Here is a 6675-nt window from a genome sequence, read left to right on the forward strand (position 1 = left end):
TGACACTGTACTCACTAATGATTTTTTTGTTTTAGAAAAAGTTATCTTTCAAAAAATTATGTTAACATATATTAGATTTTTATTTGAAAATGATTAATAAAAATTCAAATTATTTTGTTTTAACTTCTAATATGATAAATATCTACAGATGGGGTAGATATAATAGAACAGTGTTTCAGTTGAAATAGAAATCTTACAAAACAAAACAAAAAATCCTACAAAAACAAAATCTCTGTAATTTTTAAAAGTATAATGGAGCCTTGTACAGTGGTGCATGCCTGAATCCCAGCAGCTTGAGAGGCTGAGACAGGAGGAATAAGAGTTCAAAGCCAACCTCAGCAAAAACAAGGTGCTAAGCAACTCAGTGAGACCCTGTGTCTAAATAAAATATAAAACAGGGCTAGGGATGTGGCTAATGGCCAAGTGCTTCTGAGTTCAATCCCTAGTACCACCCTACCCTGACAAAAAAAAAGTACAAATGGATTGAAAACCAAAAAATTTGAAACTTCTGGATTAGACCGTAAGATCATATCCTTTATGAACCCACTTCTTGAAATCCTGTGCTTGTCTTTTAAATTTACATTTGAATTTTGTGCTTTCAAAAGACTCTGGTATTTCTGCTACAAAGGAATCTTTTTCTAGTCTGTGAATATCATTTTTAAGTTCTTTTTTTAAATATTTTTTTTGTTACAGATGGACACAATATCTTTATTTCATTTATTTTTATGTGGTGCTGAGGATGGAACGCTGTGCCTCACGCGTGGGAGGCAAGCACTCTATCACTGAACCACAACCCCAGCCCTTAAGTTCTTTTTTAATTGTTGCCTTTTCAGAATTTTACATGTATATAATTTAACATGTATAAACCTCATTTTCTGTGAGTTGTAGCTTTACATATTTTTGATGTCAGAATGTTTGAGGAGTTCAAGTTTGATAAATGCGTATTCCTCAGCTTTAGACACACTGAATTTTGCACAATGGAAAGTGTCCATTATTTTTTTCTGTTTGGGTATATTTGTTGGTATATTCTTTGTCTAGTTTGGTTTATAAATGAGAACTCCTAGAGAGAATTCTCAGATAATAAATGGCAGTGGCTAAGAGGGTACCAGGGCACGGGTGTCTAAACTTTGTGCATAAGGCCTCACATGAAGATTGCTATTCAGCTGCCAGGGAGCAGGTTCTTGAACCTGTCTTCTAACAAATACCCAGGTGATTTTGGCAAGGCTTGTGGCTACACTTTGAGAAATACGACTTTTAAGATAGCAGCCATTGTACTTTGCACAAGTCTAACTTCCTTAATATGAGGTGTGCTTTGCTAAAGGCAGCTCCAGCTTACCAAGCACAGGAAACTTTTGACACTTGTAACAAAATCACATTATAATAACTTTGATGAAATACCAACATTACTAATTACATTTCATCAAAAAGAAATCCTATTGTTACAGAGTACTCTGTGCACATAAAACTTAACAGGTTAGAATAAGACTGAGCAGAGGAAATTTGGAAAAAGTCCATTCTTTTTTTATTTTTATTTTTTTTGGTACTGGGGATTGAAGTCAGGGACACTTGACCACTGAATCACATCCCCAGCCCTATTTTGTATTTATTTAGAGACAGGGTCTCACTGAGTTGCTTACCACCTTGCTTTTCCTGAGGTTGGCTTTGAACTCCCGATTCTCCTGCCTCAGCCTCCTGAGCTGCTGGAATTACAGATATGCGCCACCATGCCTGGCTGGAAAAAAATCCATCCTTAAAGCACTTAATAGCAATGCCTGAGAGTATTTTCATACTAATGTGAAACAACTGTGTTTTCAGTGACAGCGAAATAATTAACACTCATTGTTGACTTTGTAACTATTCTATTTGACACACTTTTTTCCCTTTCAGAAATATTTCTTTTTTTCAGACTTGCTACACACAATAGAATCAAAGGCAGGATCAGGAATACTCATTTTGATAAAAGTATAATGTTCGTGAGTCTTGGACTTTTCCTTTTAAGTACTCTAGGATCAGAGGTGAATGTTTTAGCATGGGAAAAGCAGCACACCAAAAGCATGACATTTCTTGCTTTTTTTTTTTTCTCTTTTAGTTGAAGATGGACACAATACCTTTATTTTATTTTTATGTGGTGCCAGGGATCGAACCCAGTGCCTCACGCATGCTAGGCAAGCACTGCACCCACCACTGAACCACAACCCTGGCCCCTCTTGCTTTTGTTTTAAAAGTTTATGAAAACTTTTGATTACACTTCTTGAGAGACCCTTGTGATCAACTATAAAAATTTTTATCATAAAATATAATATTAATCATAGTTATTTTCTAGTTGTAATTGGACACAATACCTTTATTTATTTATTTTTGTGTGGTGCTGAGGATCGAACCCAAGGCCTTGCATGTGCTAGGCAAGAGCTCTACCGCTGAGCCACAACCCCAGCCACATAGTATATATCTATTTATTTGCTTTTGAATATTTTGCTGGTCTTTTCCATAACCCTTGGGAGGTGTATTTTTACCTTCTTTTGATAAACAAAGTTATTACAGTAACTGTTGAATTTGAAACTTGGTTCTTTTTTTTTCTTTTTTATTATACTTAAAATTATCTGGATTCATTTTATTTATTTATTTACTTATGTGCTTGTAATCTATTTTTCCTGCTGTTTCATAAATTCCAAGAAGGCCGGCTTACTCTTATTCAGTGCCGTATCCTCAGCATGTAATGAAGTGCCTAGAGCATAAGAGGTGCTCAAATTTACAGTAAATGAATGAATGATTGAATGGCACCTCTGAAGGCACTAAGCTACATCAGGTATGGCAAATATTCTTTCTCACTGACTGCCCCCAGAATCAGCCTAGGAAGCCTTTTCATTGGGAAAGGATACATAATTGAAACCTGTTCCATATCCCTGAAGTGCACGACCTCAAAGATCTCTAATGCTAATATTCTTTGATTCCATGAAACAGAAGATATTATAGTTTGGATTGGAAATTTCCCCCAGAGTTCGTATGGTCCCTTGTGCAGCAAGGTTCAGAGGCAGGGCTTTTAGGCCATGATTATATCGTGAGGTTGCTGGCCTCATTGGTGGACTACTGGGAGGAGGGACCTAGTTGAAGGAAGTAGGTCATTGTGTGTGGGTGTACCCTGGAAGAGTCCATCTTCTCCCCAGCCCCTTCTTTTCTCTCTGCTTCCTGGCTGCCATGAGCTGAGCAGCTTCCCTCCCAAATGCCTTCTGTCATGATGTTTCTGCCTTGGTGTAGCTGTCCATGGACCAAATCCTCTGAAATCATGAGCCAAAATAAACTTTTCCTTCTCTAAGCTGTTCTTGTCAGGTATTTTGGTTACAGTGACAAAAAGCTGACTATCAAAAGGTAAGGTAGCTAAGATATTTAAAAGGGAGATTCAAACAAAAGATTTAGGAAAAGTATGCCTCTTTTACAAGAACCGATCTTGTAACAACCACTTTCCTTTAAAAGATCCTGAGATCAGTTGTTTATACAAGGGAACTCAACATGCAAATATACATATAATAAAGGGAAATGTAAAATTTTAAAAAACATGTCCAGGGGCTGGGGTTGTGGTTCAGTGGTAGAGCATTCGCCTAGCACATGCGAGGCCCTGGGTTAGATCCTCAGCACCACATAAAAATAAATAAATAAAGGTATTGTGTCCAACTACAACTAAAAAATAAATATTAAAAAAAAATATGTCCAGGTACATTGGCACACACTAAATCCCAGCAACTCAGGAGACTGGGGCAAAAGAATCACAAGTTTAAAGCCAGCCTAAGCAACTTAGCAAGACCCTAACTAAAAATAAAAAGAACTGGGGTATAGCTCAGTGCTAAAGCACCCCTGGGTTCAACCCCCAAAAATAAAAACCAAATATTTCAGTAAGTTAAACATTCTTTAAACATTTAGTAATTTATATAGGCTCTTAACTTGTGTTATGTGCTGAATGAACTGTGTCTCACCAAAGTTCACATGTTGAAAACCTAACCCCCAATATTTGAGAATGTGATTATATTTGGAGGTAAGATATTGAAAGAGGTGATTAAGTTTAAAATGAGGCCGTTAGGATGGGCTCTCTTCCATTCTGACTTTTGTCCTTATCAAAAATAAATCTGAACACATACAAGAGAGTCCAGATGTATGTGTGTAGATAAAAGACCTATATGAAGGTGCAGCGAGATGGCAGCCACCTGCAAGCTAAGGAGACAGGCCCCAGATGAAACCAACCCTGCTGACACTTTGATCTTGGACTTCTGATCTTCAAAATTGTGAGAAAATAAACTTCTGTTGCTTAAGCCACCCAGTCTGTTGTATTTTGTTATGCATCCTTTGCAAACTAATACAGGTAGCCTAAATCTCGCAGCTCTGTTCCAAGTATTATGATAGAATTAAAAAACATTCCTTCCATGTCTGCAATCCTGAATTGGAGTTTTGGCAACATCAAAGCTTTGAGAAGAGTTCAAATTTTTCCATTCCCTGGCATTTAAACACAGGGCATGGGAGGAATTTTTGCTATGGAGTTAAAAGAAAACTTTACACATACCAGAAATAGAAAATAATACAGTGAACCCCCACATACCTATAACCCATTCAACAAGTACCAACATTTGCCTTATTTACTTCATCTGTCACCTTTCCATCCCTTTTTTCTTATAGTACTGACTTTCTTAATATTTTATTGACTGTATAATGAAATGGTGAAATTTATGTATTATAAATTAAAGCTAATTTGTATTGGTAAATACAAAGTAAACAAATTGAACTGAGATAAAATATTTATGCTCTCAGAATTTCAAACCAGAATACTTTTTTTATGGCATACTAAATTGACCAATCTAGAAACAAGTTTTTGCAGACTTGTTTTCAATTCTTAGACATATACCTAAAAGTGGAATTTCTGGGCCATACCATTTAACTGTGTTTAACTTTTGAGGAATAAACAAACGTTTACCAAAGTGACTGCCCCATTTTATACCAGCAGCCTAAGCCTTTTTTTTTTTTTTTTTTGCCACTGTGACTGACCAAAAGAACTGACAATAATAATTTTAGAGGAGGAAAAGTTTATTTGGGGCTCATGGTTTCAGAAGTCTCACTGTTGCTGTGCCCAGGGCAGCACATAATGCCAAAAGGGTGTGAAGAGGGAAGTGGCTCAGGACATGGCACCAGGAAGCAGACACTGCAGACCTGGGACAAAATATAAATCCCAAAGGCACACCTCCCAATGACCTACCTCCTCCAGCCACACCCTACTTGCCCATGTTACTACCCAGTTAATCCCAATCAAGGGATTAATTCACTAATTAGGTCAAGATTCTCTAGCCATTTTGTTTCTGAACTTTCTTGCACTGTCTCAGACATAAGCTTTTGGGGGACACTTCACATTAAACCATAACACCAAGACATCTTTTTGATCATATCACTGCTGTACATCCAACACCACCACCTATCTCCAATGCTTTGTTTTCATCTTTCCATGCCCTTTAAACACTCTCTATTTCCCCTTCCCTCGGCCCTTGATAACCACCTATTTTTTGCCTCTATGAATCTGATTACTACCTCATATAAATGTAACCATATAGCATTTATCCTTTTGTGACTGGTTTATTTCACTTAGCCTTAAGTCCTCAGGTTTCTTTCACATGTATAGTATGTTTCAGACTTTTTTTTTTTTTTTTGGTAAGGCTGAATAATATTCAATTATGTGCCTGTGTCACATTTTGCTTACTCATCCAACTATCAATAGACTATTATACAGATGCTCCTTGGTTTATGATGTTTATTCTAATAAACCCATTGTGAGCTGAAAATATTTTAAGTGGAAAATGTATCTAATACAGCTAACCTAGAGAACACCATAGCTTTAGCAACACAGCAAACAGAATAAAGTTGCTGACAATCAGCTAACTTTAGATAAAAGGATTATCCTGGATTATCCAGCCTGGTATAATTGCAAGGATTCTTTAAACGGGGAAGGGTAAGTAGGTAGAACAGAGTCAGTTATGAAGCATGAGAAGTCATGGAATGAGGGTAACTTCAAAAACCTGGAAAAGAAAAAGAAACATCCAGAGCTTGCAGGAAAGAAAGCAACCCTATCCATTGATTATTGCCCAGTGAGGCCTATTTTGAACTTCTGAATTAAAAAAAAAAAGTATTCTGAGGTAAATTTGTGCTGTTAATTTAAGCCAACATGTAATGTGTTATAGCAGCAAGTGAAAAGACAGTATCAAAAAAACTTAAAAAAAAATCCTTTGAATGTATCCTACATTTTAAAAATAGTTCATATATAAAATGTTACAACAGAAATCATATATACCCAGTAATAAAAAAGCAGATACATTTTGACATATTCCACCTAATGGGATATCTGCCAGCAAATTTATAAAGCACATATCCAAATGGAAAAATATTCCTAGTACTGTACCAACAAGGCAAGACTTTTAAAAAATTATTATCCATTCATAAAATATATTCCTAAATGGAAAGAAATTCAATATCATGTTCTTAATTCTAGATAGCAAAATTATGATTTTTTTAAATGCTATGTTTTAGTCAGCTTTTGTGTCACTGTGATCAAAATACCATACGAGAACAACTTACGGAATAGGGAAGATGCACTCTTCCAGGCACACCCCCCAGTGACTCACCTCCTTCAGCCATGCTCCACCTGCC

The sequence above is a fragment of the Marmota flaviventris genome, chromosome 4, assembly GCF_047511675.1.
Source record: "Marmota flaviventris isolate mMarFla1 chromosome 4, mMarFla1.hap1, whole genome shotgun sequence".
Classification (NCBI taxonomy): Eukaryota; Metazoa; Chordata; class Mammalia; order Rodentia; family Sciuridae; genus Marmota; species Marmota flaviventris.